The sequence below is a fragment of the Triticum aestivum genome, chromosome 6D, assembly GCF_018294505.1.
Source record: "Triticum aestivum cultivar Chinese Spring chromosome 6D, IWGSC CS RefSeq v2.1, whole genome shotgun sequence".
Classification (NCBI taxonomy): Eukaryota; Viridiplantae; Streptophyta; class Magnoliopsida; order Poales; family Poaceae; genus Triticum; species Triticum aestivum.
Window position 1 is genome coordinate 350,313,946 of NC_057811.1, and position 17,756 is coordinate 350,331,701.

Here is a 17,756-nt window from a genome sequence, read left to right on the forward strand (position 1 = left end):
GTTCACTATGCTAGGGACGCGTGGCGGACGAACGGACTGCGTATTCGGATTCGTCTCGTCGTTCTGAGCAACTTTCATATACAAAGTTTTTTATCCGAGCTACAGATTATTTTATATTAATTTTTAAAGATTTAAATCATTTTTAGGATTTATTTAATTAATTTAATCAACATTATCCAGAATAGTAAAAGATGACGTCAGCATGACATCATGCTGACGTCAGCAGTCAACTGTGCAGTTGACTGGGTCAACTACGTGTGGGTCCCGCATGTCATACACTAGACTAACTAATCATGATTAATTAGTTTAGTTAATTGATTAAGTTAATCAAACTCAATTAATTAAGTTAATTAATTAATATTATTATTATTATTTTTTTTTAATTCTTTTTTAAACGTTTTAGGGGCGGGGCCCCCCTGTCATTGGGCCAGGGGCCTTAACGGGTTCGGGCGCTCGGGTGCGGGTGTCACCCGAGCGGGCGCTGGGCAACGGGCGCCGTTGCAGGCGAGGCACCCATCGGGCGGACCCGAGGCGACGAGGCGGCGAACCCGGTCGGCGACCACGGCCACGGTGGAGCGGGACGGGCATGCGCGGCTGGGCGCCGGTGGGTGCGGCCAGGGCGCGGAGGGAGTGGAGCAGGCGCAGGGGGAGAAGAACTCTGGGCGCGGCCACAGGAGATCGCGGGCGCGACGAGCGCGTCCCCGGAGCGAGGCAGGGCGTGTCCCCGGAGCGAGGCAGGGCGCGCGTGGGAGGACCCAGCCACGGTGGGCGCGCGCGTAGACGATGGCGGGGTGGGGCCAGCACAGGCAGGAGGCCGCGGCCCCGGGGCGGTAGAGGGCGCGGGACGACGGGCACGGCCGGTCGGTGCCGCCCGTGTCCAGGCCGCGGCCCGCCCGCGATGAGCGCGGGGCCGGAGCGCGCGGGGCGCGGCGATGGTCGCGGGGCGAGGGAGTGCGAGGAGAGGGGGCGGGAGCTCACAGAGGAGGAGTAGGGTCAGGGCAGCGGGGCGCGAGGAGGGCGAGGGGGACGAGCGGCGGAGAGGATGCAGGCCGGCGGGGTGGCTCCGGCATCGTGGCCTCCGGCGAGCTCCTCGGGCGGCGGCGCATCCAGATCGGGGAAGAGAGGGAGGCGAGGCGGTCCGGCGATGGGCGGTTGAGGATGAGGCGGCGAGGTCAGGGCGACGGCGTCGGGGCGCGGTCGTCGGCCCGATCCCGATCCAGAACTGGATCGAAGGGAGGGGGAGAGAGCGAGTGGGGTGCGGGTGGTTGGTTAGGGTTTCGGGTGAGTGGATAAGGGGAGTGGGGGGGAGTGCGCGGCAGGGTGGGCCGGCCTGGCGGCCCGGTGGGTTGCGGCCTGGTGGGCCAAAGCCCAATTGGCCGGGGGGTTTTCTTTTCATTTTTTTTGTGTTTCTTTTCTGTTTTATTTTAGTTACATTTTATTTTAGTTTTGAAAAATGCCAAATGAGCACCTAAATTAGTATTACTAATTAGTCCACTGCCACAATTAACTTGGCACCTAAATAAAATATTTTGTAATTGTTGAGTATTTAAAGTATTTAAATAATAGTTTTGCTACTGTTTTATTACCATTTGAATATTTGAACATTTTATAAAAGTGTGGTTCTCCACCATAATTACCTACGCATTATTTGACACAACCCGAACATTTTAGTTTTAAAGTTTGAAAACTTTTGTTGTTTGCCTTTTATTCAATTTTGAATTTGAATTGGTTTTTGAACTAACGCGAGATTATCAACACTAACAGAGGTGACGTGGCATCATTAGCGTAGGTTTACTGTAGCATAATTATCCGGGCGTCACTTACCAATAGATTTTAGTAATGTGCAATATATGAGATAGTACAATCATGAAGTTCAGTATGCAAAACTAACCGACAATTTTCCTTACAAAATTCTACATTAGCGGTTTATTTACACATTTTGCTACAAGTAAATTTAGATCAGATAATTGGTGTAGGGTACTGAAGGTTGGATTCACGCTGATGCTACTTAGTAAACTACATACTGATGTAAAAATATAGTGATATACAACAGATGCTTATACCAACATTGGAGCGCAAATCATTGTTGCAAGATACTTTCCTTGAACACGACCCCAGTTTAGAACGTTTGTTATCCTTTAAGCGTATTTTTAACGAGAGAGATGGGTAAGACACATATAGAAAATATAAGTTCAAATGTGATCTGACTGCTATAAAGTTTAATGATGCAATGATACACACATGCTTCCGAGCAAGGAGTGGAATTGTTTTTGCTGGACTGCGGCGGATTGGTGCTTTGGCCACTCGAATCTGGGTATTATCTGCAGGAGTTGGGTTTCTCTGTGCTGGAGTAATTTCTATGAACGTTGGAGTTGGGTTACTATCTCCTAGAGTTTGGATCTTTTGCAAAGACCTTATTTGTGCCTTGCATACTTTAACATAACCATATTCCGCTTACATGCCTTGTACAGAAAAATGGTGCTTCAGTTATAAAACATGCTATGGCAAACAGATGGAATAGGTACTGAAGGATAGAAATGTTGGAAATATGCCCTAGAGGCAATAATAAATTGGTTATTATTATATTTCCTTGTTCATGATAATCGTTTATTATCCATGCTAGAATTGTATTGATAGGAAACTCAAATACATGTGTGGATACATAGACAACACCATGTCCCTAGTAAGCCTCTAGTTGACTAGCTCGTTGATCAATAGATGGTTACAGTTTCCTGACCATGGACATTGGATGTCGTTGATAACGGGATCACATCATTAGGAGAATGATGTGATGGACAAGACCCAATCCTAAGCCTAGCACAAGATCGTGTAGTTCGTTTGCTAAGAGCTTTTCTAATGTCAAGTATCATTTCCTTAGACCATGAGATTGTGCAACTCCCGGATACCGTAGGAATGCTTTGGGTGTACCAAACGTCACAACGTAACTGGGTGGCTATAAAGGTGCACTACAGGTATCTCCGAAAGTGTCTGTTGGGTTGGCATGAATCGAGACTGGGATTTGTCACTCCGTGTAAACGGAGAGGTATCTCTGGGCCCACTCGGTAGGACATCATCATAATGTGCACAATGTGACCAAGGAGTTGATCACGGGATGATGTGTTACGGAACGAGTAAAGAGACTTGCCGGTAACGAGATTGAACAAGGTATCGGGATACCGACGATCGAATCTCGGGCAAGTAACATACCGATAGACAAAGGGAATTGTATACGGGATTGATTGAATCCTCGACATCGTTGTTCATCCGATGAGATCATCGAGGAGCATGTGGGAGCCAATATGGGTATCCAGATCCCGCTATTGGTTATTGGCCGGAGAGGTGTCTCGGCCATGTCTACATGTCTCCCGAACCCGTAGGGTCTACACACTTAAGGTTAGGTGACGCTAGGGTTATAGAGATATTAGTATGCGGTAACCCGGAAGTTGTTCGGAGTCCCAGATGAGATCCCGGACGTCACGAGGAGTTCCGGAATGGTTCGGAGGTAAAGATTTATATATGGAATGTCTTATTTTGGTCGCCGGAAAAGTTTCGCGCATTATCGGTATTGTACCGGGAGTGCCGAAAGGGGTCCGGGGGTCCACCAAGGGGGTCCAACAGCCCCGGGGGGGCACATGGGCTGTAGGGGTGTGTGCCTTGGCCTATATGGGCCAAGGGCACCAGCCCCAAGAGGCCCATGCGCCAAGAGATAAGGGAAGGGAGAGTCCTAAAGGGGGAAGGCACCTCCGAGGTGCCTTGGGGAGGATGGACTCCTCCCTGGCCGCACCCTTCCTTGGAGGAAGGGCCAAGGCTGCGCCCCCCTCTCCCTTGGCCCTATATATAGTGGGGGGAGGGAGGGCAGCAATACCTAAGCCCTGGCACCTCCCTCTCCCTCCCGTGACACATCTCCCTCCTCCCGCAGCGCTTGGCGAAGCCCTGTTGGAATCCCGCTACTTCCACCACCACGCCGTCGTGCTGCTGGATCTCCATCAACCTCTCCTCCCCCCTTCCTGGATCAAGAAGGAGGAGACGTTGCTGCTCCGTACGTGTGTTGAACGCAGAGGTGCCGTCCGTTCGGCCCTAGGATCATCGGTGATTTGGATCACGACGAGTACGACTCCATCAACCCCGTTCTCTTGAACGCTTCCGCTCGCGACCTACAAGGGTATGTAGATGCAATCCTTCCCTCTCGTTGCTAGATTACTCCATAGATTGATCTGGGTGATGCGTAGAAAATTTTGAATTTCTGCTACGTTCCCCAACAGTGGCATCATGAGCTAGGTCTACGCGTAGTTTCTATGCACGAGTAGAACACAAAGTAGTTGTGGGCGTCGATTTTGTCAATTTACTTGCCGTTACTAGTCTTATCTTGATTCGGCGGCATCGTGGGATGAAGCGGCCCGGACCGACCTTACACGTACACTTACGTGAGACAGGTTCCACCAACTGACATGCACTTGTTGCATAAGGTGGCTAGCGGGTGTCTGTCTCTCCCACTTTAGTCGGATCGGATTCGATGAAAAGGGTCCTTATGAAGGGTAAATAGAAATTGGCATATCGCCTTGTGGCTTTTGCGTAGGTAAGAAACGTTCTTGCTAGAATCCCATAGCAGCCACGTAAAACATGCAACAACAATTAGAGGACGTCAAATTTGTTTTTGCAGGGTATGCTATGTGATGTGATATGGTCAAAAGGATGTGATGAATGATATATGTGATGTATGAGATTGATCATGTTCTTGTAATAAGAATCACGACTTGCATGTCGATGAGTATGACAACCCGCAGGAGCCATAGGAGTTGTCTTAATTTATTGTATGACCTGCGTGTCAATGAAAACGCCATGTAATTACTTTACTTTATTGCTAACCGTTAGCCCTAGTAGTAGAAGTAATAGTTGGCGAGACAACTTCATGAAGACACGATGATGGAGATCATGGTGTCATGCCGGTGACGAAGGTGATCATGCCGCGCCTCGAAGATGGAGATCAAAGGCGCAAGATGATATTGGCCATATCACGTCACTTTATGATTTGCATGTGATGTTTATCATGTTTACATCTTATTTGCTTAGAACGACGGTAGCATAAATAAGATGATCCCTTACTAAAATTTCAAGAGACGTGTTCCCCCTAACTGTGCACCGTTGCGAAGGTTCGTTGTTTCGAAGCACCACGTGATGATCGGGTGTGATAGATTCTAACGTTCGAATACAACGGGTGTTGACGAGCCTAGCATGTACAGACATGGCCTCGGAACACATGCGAAACACTTAGGTTGACTTGACGAGCCTAGCATGTACAGACATGGCCTCGGAACACAAGAGATCGAAAGGTCGAACATGAGTCGTATAGTAGATGCGATCAACATGGAGATGTTCACCGATGATGACTAGTCCGTCTCACGTGATGATCGGACACGGCCTAGTTTGACTCGGATCATGTATCACTTAGATGACTAGAGGGATGTCTATGTGAGTGGGAGTTCATTAATCAGATGAACTTCATTATCATGAATATAGTCAAAAGGTGTTTGCAAATCATGTCATAGCTTACGCTTTAGTTCTACTGTTTAAGATATGTTCCTAGAGAAAATTTAGTTGAAAGTTGATAGTAGCAATTATGCGGACTGGGTCCGTGAACTGAGGATTGTCGTCATTGCTGCACAGAAGACTTATGTCCTTAATGCACCGCTCGGTGTGCTGAACCTCAGCGTCGTCTGTAGATGTTGCGAAACATCTGACATACACGTTTTGATGACTACGTGATAGTTCAGTGCGTAATGCTAACGGTTTAGAATTGTGGCACCAAAGACGTTTTTGAAATGTCGCAGAACATGTGAGATGTTCCGAAGACTGAAATTGGGATTTCAGACTAAAGCCCACGTCAAGAGGTATGAGACCTCTGACAAGTTTCTTAAGCCTGCAGACTAAGGGAGAAAAGCTCAATCGTTGAGCATGTGCTCAGATTGTCTGAGTACTACAATCGCTTGAATCGAGTGGGAGTTAATCTTCCAGATGAGATAGTGATGGTTCTCCATAGTCACTGCCACCAAGCTATCAGAGCTTCGTGATGAACTATAACATATCAGGGATAGACATGATGATCCTTGAGCAACTCGCGATGTTTGACACCGCGAAAGTAGAAATCAAGAAGGAGCATCAATTGTTGATGGTTAGTAAAACCACAAGTTTCTAGAAGGGCAAGGGCAAAAGGGATACTTCATGAAACAGCAAATCATTTGCTGCTCTAGTGAAGAATCCCAAGGTTAAACCCAAACCCGAGACTAAGTGCTTCTGTAATGAGGGGAACGGTCACTGAAGCAGAACTACCCTAGATACTTGGTAGATGAGAAGGCAGGCAAGGTCGACAGAAGTATATTGGATATACATTATATGAATGTGTACTTTACTAGTACTCCTAGCAGCACCAGGGTATTAGATACCGGTTCGGTTGCTAAGTGTTAGTAACTCGAAATAAAAGCTGCGGAATAAATGGAGACTAGCTAAAGGTGAGATGACGATGTGTGTTGGAAGTGTTTCCAAGGTTGATGTGATCAAGCATCGCATGCTCCCTCTACCATCGAGATTGGTGTTTGCGTTGGGCATAAACATGATTGGATTATGTTTATCGCAATACGGTTATTCATTTAAGGAGAATAATGGTTACTCTGTGAATAATACCTTCAATGGTCTTGCACCTAAAATGAATCTCGATCGCAGTGATACACATGTTCGTGCCAAAAGATATAAATAGTAATGATAGTACCACATACTTGTGGCACTGCCATTTGAGTCATATTGGTATAGAACGCATGAAGAAGCTCCATGTAGATGGATCTTTGGACTCACTCGTTTTTGAAAAGATTGAGACATGCGAACCATGTCTATTGGTATATATATATGCATGAAGAAACTCCATGCAGATGGATCGTTTGGACTCACTTGATTTTGAATCACTTGAGACATGCAAATCATACCACATGGGCAAGATGACTGAAAAGCCTCGTTTTCAGTAGGATGGAACAAGAGAGCAACTTGTTGGAAGTAATACATTTTGATGTATGCAGTCCAATGAGTGCCGAGGCATGCAGTGGATATCGTTATGTTCTTACTTCACAGATGATTTGAGTAGATGCTGAGAATATTTACTTGATGAAACACAAGTCTGAATTATTGAAAGGTTCAAGTAATTTCAGAGTGAAGTTGAAGATCGTCGTGACAAGAGGATAAAATGTCTATGATATGATCATAGAGATATCTGAGTTACGAGTTTGGCACACAATTAAGACATTGTGGAAAGTGTTTCACAATTAATACCGCCCGGAACACCATAGTGTGATGGTGTGTCCGATCATCATAACTGCACCCTATTGGATATGGTGCATACCATGATGTCTCTTATCGAATTACCACTATCGTTTATGGGTTAGGCATTAGAGACAACCGCATTCACTTTAAATAGGGCACCACGCAATTCCGTTGAGACGACACCGTTTAGAGAAACCTAAGTTGTCGTTTCTTAAAAGTTTGGGGCTGCGATGCTTATGTGAAAAAGGTTTCAGGCTGATAAGCTCGAACCCAAAGCGGATAAATGCATCTTCATAGAATACCCAAAACAGTTGGGTATACCTCCTATTTCAGATCTGGAAGCAAAAGTAATTGCTTCTAGAAATGGGTCCTTTCTCGAGGAAAAGTTTCTCTCGAAAGAATTGAGTGGGAGGATGGTGGAGACTTGATGAGGTTATTGAACCATAACTTCAACTAGTGTGTAGCAAGGCACAGGAAGTTGTTCCTGTGGCACCTACACCAATTGAAGTGGAAGCTTATGATATTGATCATGAGACTTTGGATCAAGTCACTACCAAACCTCGTAGGTCGACAAGGATGCGTACTACTTCAGAGTGGTACGTAATCCTGTCTTGGAAGTCATGTTGCTAGACAACAATGAACCTACGAGCTATGGAGAAGCGATGGTGGGCCCATATTCCGACAAATGGTTAGAAGACATGAAATCCGAGATAGGATCCATGTATCAAGAACAAAGCATGGACTTTGGTGAACTTGCCCGATGATCGACAAGCCATTGAGATAAATGGATCTTTAAGAAGAAGACGGACGTGGACGGTAATGTTACTGTCTATGAAGCTCGACTTGTGGCAAAGAGTATTTTCACAAGTTCAAGGAGTTGACTACGATGAGATTTTCTCATCCATAGCGATGCTTAAGTCCGTCGGAATCATGTTAGCATTAGCTGCATTTATGAAATCTGGCAGATGGATGTCAAAACAAGTTTCCTTACCAGTTTTCATAAGGAAAGGTTGTATGTGATACAATCAGAAAGGTTCTGTCGATTCTAAGGATGCTAAAAGGTATGCTAGCTCCAGCGATCCTTCCATGGACTAGAGCAAGCATCTCGGAGTCAGAATATATGCTTTGATGGAGTGATCAAAGTTTTTGGGTTTATACAAAATTTGTTAGAAACTTGTATTTACAATAAAGTGAGTGGGAGCGCTACAACATTTCTGATAAGTATATGTGAATGACATATTGTTGATCCGAAATGATGTAAAAATTTTGGAAAGCTTAAAGGGTTGTTTGAAAGGAGTTTTTCAAAGGAAGACCTGGATAAAGCTGCTTACATATTGGGCATCAAGATCTATAGAGATAGATCAAGACGCCGGATGATACTTTCAAAGAACGCACACCTTGACATGTTTTTGAAAGAGTTCAAAATAGATCAGCAAAGAAGGAGTTCTTGGCTGTGTTACAAGGTGTGAGTATTGAGTAAGACTCAAGACCTGTCCACAGCAGAAGAGAGAGAAAGGATGAAGGTCGTCCCCTATGCTTTAGATGTAGGCTCTACAGTATGCTATGCTGTGTACCGCACTTGAAGTGTGCCTTGCCATGAGTTGGTCAAGGGGTACAATAGTGATCCGGGAATGGATCACATGACAGCGGTCTAACTTATCCTTAGTATCTAGTGGACTAAGGAATTTTCTCGATTATGGAGGTGAAAAGGAGTTCGTCGTAAAGGGTTACGTCGATGCGAACTTTGACACTAATCCGAATGACTCTAAGTAGTAAACCGGATTCGTATGGTAGAGCAATTATTTGTAATGGCTCCAAGTAGCGCGTGGTAGCATCCACAAGATGACATAGATATTCGTAAAGCACACACGGATCTGAAAGGTTCAGACCCGTTGACTAATAACCTCTCTCACAAGCATAACATGATCAAACCAGAACTCATTGAGTGTTAATCACATAGTGATGTGAACTAAATTGTTGACTCTAGTAAACTCTTTGGATGTTGGTCACATGGTGATGTGAACTAGATTATTGACTCTAGTGCAAGTGGGAGACTGTTGGAAATATGCCCTAGAGGCAATAATAAATTGGTTATAATTATATTCCTTGTTCATGATAATCGTTTATTATCCATGCTAGAATTGTATTGATAGGAAACTCAAATACATGTGTGGATACATAGACAACACCATGTCCCTAGTAAGCCTCTAGTTGACTAGCTCGTTGATCAATAGATGGTTACGGTTTCCTGACCATGGACATTGGATGTCGTTGATAACGGGATCACATCATTAGGAGAATGATGTGATGGACAAGACCCAATCCTAAGCCTAGCACAAGATCGTGTAGTTTGTTTGCTAAGAGCTTTTCTAATGTCAAGTATCATTTCCTTAGACCATGAGATTGTGCAACTCCCGGATACCGTAGGAATGCTTTGGGTGTACCAAACGTCACAACGTAACTGGGTGGCTATAAAGGTGCACTACAGGTATCTCCGAAAGTGTCTGTTGGGTTGGCACGAATCGAGACTGGGATTTGTCACTCCGTGTAAACGGAGAGGTATCTCTAGGCCCACTCGGTAGGACATCATCATAATGTGCACAATGTGACCAAGGAGTTGATCACGGGATGATGTGTTACGGAACGAGTAAAGAGACTTGCCGGTAACGAGATTGAACAAGGTATCGGGATACCGACGATCGAATCTCGGGCAAGTAACATACCGATAGACAAAGGGAATTGTATACGGGATTGATTGAATCCTCGACATCATGGTTCATCCGATGAGATCATCGAGGAGCATGTGGGAGCCAATATGGGTATCCAGATCCCGCTATTGGTTATTGGCCGGAGAGGTGTCTCGGTCATGTCTACATGTCTCCCGAACCCGTAGGGTCTACACACTTAAGGTTCGGTGACGCTAGGGTTATAGAGATATTAGTATGCGGTAACCCGAAAGTTGTTCGGAGTCCCGGATGAGATCCCGGACGTCACGAGGAGTTCCGGAATGGTCCGGAGGTAAAGATTTATATATGGGAAGTCTTATTTTGGTCGCCGGAAAAGTTTCGCGCATTATTGGTATTGTACCGGGAGTGCCAAAAGGGGTCCGGGGGTCCACCAGCCCCGGGGGGCCACATGGGCTGTAGGGGTGTGTGCCTTGGCCTATATGGGCCAAGGGCACCAGCCCCAAGAGGCCCATGCGCCAAGAGATAAGGGAAGGGAGAGTCCTAAAGGGGGAAGGAACCTCCGAGGTGCCTTGGGGAGGATGGACTCCTCCCTGGCCGCACCCTTCCTTGGAGGAAGGGCCACGGCTGCGCCCCCCTCTCCCTTGGCCCTATATATAGTGGGGGGAGGGAGGGCAGCAATACCTAAGCCCTGGCGCCTCCCTCTCCCTCCCGTGACACATCTCCCTCCTCCCGCAGCGCTTGGCGAGGCCCTGTTGGAATCCCAGTACTTCCACCACCACGCCGTCGTGCTGCTGGATCTCCATCAACATCTCCTCCCCCCTTGCTGGATCAAGAAGGAGGAGACGTCGCTGCTCCGTACGTGTGTTGAACGCGGCAGTGCCGTCCGTACGGCGCTAGGATCATCGGTGATTTGGATCACGACGAGTACGACTCCATCAACCCCGTTCTCTTGAATGCTTCCGCTCGCGATCTACAAGGGTATGTAGATGCACTCCTTCCCTCTCGTTGCTAGATTACTCCATAGATTGATCTTGGTGATGCGTAGAAAATTTTGAATTTCTGCTACGTTCCCCAACAAGAAAGGTATGACATATTGACATGTAATTCCGCCATCCAGAAATACTTGTAGGAGAAACAGATGTATCTAGACGTATTTTAGTTCTAGATACATCCATTTTTATCCATTTCTGCTGCAAGTAATTCTGGACACAGGGAGTATGATGTACATGTTGGGAATCGTTGCATGGAAAAAAATTCTACGCACACACAATGTTCTATCCATGGAGATGCATAGCAACAAGGTGGAGAATGTGTCTATGTACCCTCGTAGACCTTAAGCGGAAGTGTTTCACAACGCGGTTGATGTAGTCGAACTTCTTCGCGCTTCAACCGATCAAGTACCGAACACACGACATGTCCGCGTTCTGCACAGGTTCAGCTCGGTGACATCCCTCGCCTTCTTGATCCAGCAAGACGTCGAGGTAGTAGATGAGTTTCATCAGCACGACGGCGTGGTGACGGTGATGGTGAAGTGATCTGCGCAGGTCTTCGCCTAAGCACTACGAAAATATGACCGGGGGTGTAAACGGTGGAGGGGGGCGCCGCACACGGCTAGGCAATTGTCTGGGGTGTGCTAGGCGCCCCCTCCTCATATATATAGGTGGGAGGGAGAGGGAAGAGGCCAAGGGGCGCCCCAAGTAGGTCTGAATCCTACTTGGGCTCCTGCCCTTGGCCGCCCCCTGCCATGTTTGACGGAGGGGGAAGGAAAGAGAGGAGGAGTCCTATTCCACTCTTTCCTTTCCCTTCCCCTCTTTCCTTCTCCTCCTAGGCTGGCCCATATGGGGGCGCACCAGCCTCTCGTGGCTGGTGCGTTTCCCCTCTTGGCCCATAAGGCCCATATCTTTTGCTGGGGGTGCCCGGAACCCCTTCCGTTGACACGATAAGTACCCAGTACCCGCCGAAACACTTCCGGTGTCCGAATACCCTTGTCCTATATTTCAATCTTTACCTCTCGACCATTTCCGAGACTCCTTGTCATCTCTGTGATCTCATCCGAGACTCCAAACAACATTTGGTCACCAAATCACATAACTCATATAATACTAAATCGTCATCAAACGTTAACCGTGCGGACCATGCGGGTTCAAGAACTATGTAGACATGACCGAGACACCTCTCCGATCAATAACCAATAGCGGAACCTGGATGCCCATATTGACTCCTACATATTCTATGGAGATCTTTATCCGTCGAACCATTATGACAACATACGTAATTCCCTATGTCCATTGGTTTGTTACTTGCCCGAGATTCGATCGTCGGTATCTTCATACCTAGTTCAATATCGTTACCGGCAAGTCTCTTTATTCGTTCTGTAATACATCACCTCGTGACTAACTCCTTAGTCGTTTGCTTGCAAGCTTATGATGTGTATTACCGAGAGGGGCCAGAGATACCTCTCCGATACTCTGAGTGACAAATCCTAATCTCGATCTGTGCCAACTCAACAAACACCTTCGGAGATACCTGTAGATCATCTTTATAATCACCCAGTTACGTTGTGACGTTTGATAGCACACAAGGCATTCCTCCGCTATCCGGGAGTTGCATCATCTCATAACCGAAGGAATATGTATTTGACATGAAGAAAGCAATAGCAATAGAACTGAACGATTGTTATGCTAAGCTAACGGATGGGTCTTGCCCATCAAATCATTCTCCTAACGATGTGATCCCATTATCAAATGACAACTCATGTCCATGGTCAGGAAACCTTAACCATCTTTGATCAACGAGCTAGTCTAGTAGAGGCTCACTAGGGACACGTTGTCTGTTTATGTATTCACACATATATCAAGGTTTTCGATCAATACAATTCTAGCATGAATAATAAACCTTTATCATGAATAAGGAAATATAAAATAACAACTTTATTATTGCCTCTACGGCATATTTCCTTCAGTCTCCCACTTGCACTAGAGTCAATAATCTAGATTACATTGCAATGAATCTAACACCCACGGCGTGTTGGTGCTGATCATGTTTTGCTCGCGGAAGAGGCTTAGTCAACGGGTCTGCCACATTCAGATCCGTATGTATCTTGCAAATTTCTATGTCTCCATCCTTGACTTGTTCACGAATGGAGTTGAAGCGTCTCTTGATGTGTTTGGTTATTTTGTGAAACCTGGATTCCTTCGCCAAGGCAATTGCTCCAGTGTTTTCACAAAAGATTTTCATTGGACCCGAAGCACTAGGTATTACACCCAGATCGGATATGAACTCCTTCATTTGCTGTTTCCGAAGCAGCTATGTACTCCGCTTCACACGTAGATCCCGCCACGACGCCCTGCTTGGAACTGCACCAACTCACAGCTCCACCATTCAATATAAATACGTATCCGGTTTGTGACTTAGAGTCATCCGGATCAATGTCAAAGCTAGCATCGACGTAACCATTTACGACGAGCTCTTTGTCACCTCCATAAACGAGAAACATATCCTTGGTCCTTTTCAGGTACTTCAGGATGTTCTTGACCGTTGTCCAGTGATCCAGTCCTGGATTACTTTGGTACCTCCCTGCCACACTTATGGCAAGGCACACATCAGGTCTGGTACACAACATATCATACATGATAGAACCTATGGCTGAGGCATAGGGAATGACTTTCATTTTCTCTCTATCTTCTGCAGTGGTCGGGTTTTGAGTCTGACTCAACTTCGCACCCTATAACACAGGCAAGAACCCTTTCTTTGACTGATCCATTTTGAACTTCTTCAAAACTTTGTCAATGTATGTGCTTTGTGAACGTCCTATTAAGCGTCTTGATCTATCTCTATAGATCTTGATGCCCAATATATAAGCAGCTTCACCGAAGCCTTTCATTGAAAAAATCTTATTCAAGTATCCTTTTATGCTATCCAAAAATTCTATATCATTTCCAATCAACAATATGTCATCTACATATAATATCAGAAATGCTACAGAGCTACCACTCACTTTCTTGTAAATACAGACTTCACAGAAAGTTTGTATAAAACCATATGCTTTGATCACCTCACCAAAGCGTATATTCCAACTCCGAGATGCTTGCTCCAGTCCATAGATGGATCGCTGGAGCTTGCACACTTTGTTAGCACCTTTAGGATCAACAAAACCTTCTGGTTGCTTCATGTACAACTGTTCTTTAAGAAATCCATTGAGGAATGCAGTTTTGACGTCCATTTGCCAGATTTCATAATCATAAAATGCGGCAATTGCTAACATGATTCGGACGGACTTAAGCATCGCTACGGGTGAGAAGGTCTCATCGTAGTCAACCCCTTGAACTTGTCCAAAACCTTTTGCGACAAGTCAAGCTTTGTAGACAGTAACATTACCATCAGCGTCAGTCTTCTTCTTGAAGATCCATTTATTCTCTATGGCTTGCCGATCATCGGGCAAGTCCACCAAAGTCCATACTTTATTCTCATACATGGATCCTATCTCAGATTTAATGGCTTCAAGCCATTTGTCGGAATCTAGGCTCATCATAGCTTCTTCATAATTCGTAGGTTCGCCATAATCTAGTAACATGACTTCCAGTACAGGATTACCATACCACTCTGGTGCGGAACGTGCTCTGTTTGACCTACGAGGTCCTATAGTAACTTGATCTGAAGTTTCATGATCATCATCATTAACTTCCTCTCCAGTTGGTGTAGGCATCATGGGAATGGATTTCTCTGATGTGCTACATTCCAAATTGAGAGAAGGTACAATTATCTCATCAAGTTCTACTTTCCTCACACTCACTTCTTTCGAGAGAAACTCCTTCTCTAGAAAGGTTCCATTCTTGGCAACAAAGATCCTGCCTTCGGATCTGTGGTAGAAGGTGTACACAATTGTTTCCTTAGGGTATCCTATGAAGACACACTTCTTCGATTTGGGTTCGAGCTTATCAGGCTGAAGCATTTTGACATAAGTGTCTGTAGCGACCAGACCTCAAATGGTCTGTCCTGTTGTGCACCAGTGTCATCCCTGGATCAGTAATGCTGACACGCACAGTACAAATGGAGGATTTATAACAGAGTAGCAATCACACACCTATTACATCGAATATCTCCAAAGAGAATAAGTATGATAAACATGGCTTAAGGCCATCTAAAAACGATAACAGCGGAAGACTTGGAAGATAAGTGAGTCCATCAACTCCAGCGGCATCACTGAGTATAAGACCACGACCTAAGGCACCTTACTCGTCGTCTGAAAAGTCTGCAACATGAAATGTTGCAGCCCGAAAACGGGTCAGCACATAGAATATGCTGGCAATGTAACACATAGAGAATAATGAACAATAACAATGCTATACTACATGCATATATGGCTGGTGGAAAGCTCTATGGTTACAATTTTGCGAAAAGCCAATTTTATCCTACCTCAAAGGAATAAATTTTATTTAACTATCATGGTGGTTGTGAAACATTGAGATGGTTGACAGCATCTCAATCCCAATTAAATGTCATCAATAACCCAAGAAAATTAATTAGAAGTAACATAGTGATGAGATTCACATGATAATCCAAGTACTAGATACTCAAGTTGTCCATAACCGGGGACACGGCTAACCATGATTAGTTTATACACTCTGCAGAGGTTTGCGCACTTTTCCCCACAAGACTCGATCGCCTCCGCTTGATTCTCGCACTACATGATGTTTGAGAAACGGATGACCGAGACACGGTCTTTCAGAAGTGTTTGCACCTTACGTATGGGTAGACAGTTACACCTACTTTCCCCTACATCTGCTAGTCTACCACTGTAAGAGTTCACACAACTTAGTCAACTATGCTAGAGCCCATAATAGCTTGCGGCTGCACACGGAAGTTTCTAGCATGAATAATCTCATGATCCCTTTGAACCTGGGTGGCGGTCCAAAAGAAAAACAGGCAATCCTGGAATACCCAGGTACCTCAATCCACCCAGATGTGAGTTTTAGTTGCCACCTTAAGTAAACCATTAATTAACAATCTCACATCTGTCATGGAAATCTCTCAAACCCAATCCACGTCTACGAGCATAGCATGGCAATAATAATAGCAAACGTAGAAGTAACTCCCAAGGGTTTGAATAGAAAACAGGTAATAGGTACTACCACATCTACTTCCCAATACCCACAATTTAATTAGATCCTGATCATGCAAGTGTTTGAGGAAAACAGATCTAATGCAATAAAACTGGGTATGGAAGGTATATGATCAAAGTGTTACTTGCCTTGCTGATGATCCGCGAAACCTAGCGATTCGAAGTAACAAGCGGCACACTCCGGGTACTCTATCGCAAACAAACAAGCATACAATCAGTACTAATCTAATGCACAGGTAAAACTCGAATGAAAGATCCAACCAGAAAGTTCAACTTAAGAACTCTGGTTTGCAAAAAGAATCAACTCGAAAGAAGCAACGAAAGTCAAACGGCGAAAGAAAGAAACTTCGTTTACTAATCTAGATCTGGGGTCAAATTTTGCTGTAGCAAAAACTTGTTTGAGTAGGTTAAACGGAAAGAGAATTTCGAGATGAAACTCTAGGCGCTTGAATCGCCTGATTCCGATAAACGAGCGAGAAGTTAAACAGGATCGAAAATTCGATCAGAAATCGAATCTGAGATAATCGCAGAAAAATCCGACGAAAAAGAAAAAACGGACGAACGGTTAAAGAACAGACGTTTGTTAACAGAGAAAAACCGACGAACACGTTCGTTAAAACGAACGGTTCGGTGAACGCTCGCAAAATAATAAAACCGAAAAAAAACCAATCTAGGGTTTTTTTTAAACGAAGGTTTTTTTTAACAAAACCGGCAACGACGAACGGGGCAGCGAGGCAGTACCTCGTCGGGCGGCTCCGGCGAGGGCTCCGGCGGGCTCCGGGCTCGGGCGGCGGGGTGCGGGGCTCGGGGGGGCGCGAGTTGGAAATTTATGTATTTATAATATTCCAAATGCAATGAAACATGATATGAAATGATGATCTATGTATAACATTCCAAATTGGAAATTTGGGATGTTACAGTGTCGCAACCCCAAACTTTAAGAAACCACAGTTAGGTTTCTTGCCAAGCCACAGTTCATACGGTGTCGTCTCAACGGATTTAGACGGTGCCCTATTTAACGTGAATGCAGCTGTCTCTAGTGCATACCCAAAACGATAGTGGTAAATCGGTAAGAGACATCATAGATCGCACCATATCTAATAAAGTACGGTTACGATGTTCGGACACACCATTACGCTGTGGTGTTCCTGGTGGCGTGAGTTGTGAAACTATTCCACATTGTTTTAAATGAAGGCCAAACTCGTAACTCAAATATTCGCCTCCGTGATCAGATCGTAGAAACTTTATTTTCTTGTTACGATGATTCTCCACTTCCCTCTGAAATTCTTTGAACTTTTCAAATGTTTCAGACTTGTGTTTCATTAAGTAGATATACTCATATCTGCTTAAATCATCTGTGAAGGTCAGAAAATAACAATACCCGCCGCGTGCCTCAACACTCATCGGACCGCATACATCGGTTTGTATTATTTCCAATAAGTCAGTGGCTCACTCCATTGTTCTGGAGAACGGAGTTTTAGTCATCTTGCCCATGAGGCATGGTTCGCAAGTATCAAATGATTCATAATCAAGTGATTCCAAAAGCCCATCGGCATGGAGTTTCTTCATGCGCTTTACACCAATATGACCTAAACGGCAGTGCCACAAATGTGTTGCACTATCATTATCAACTTTGCATCTTT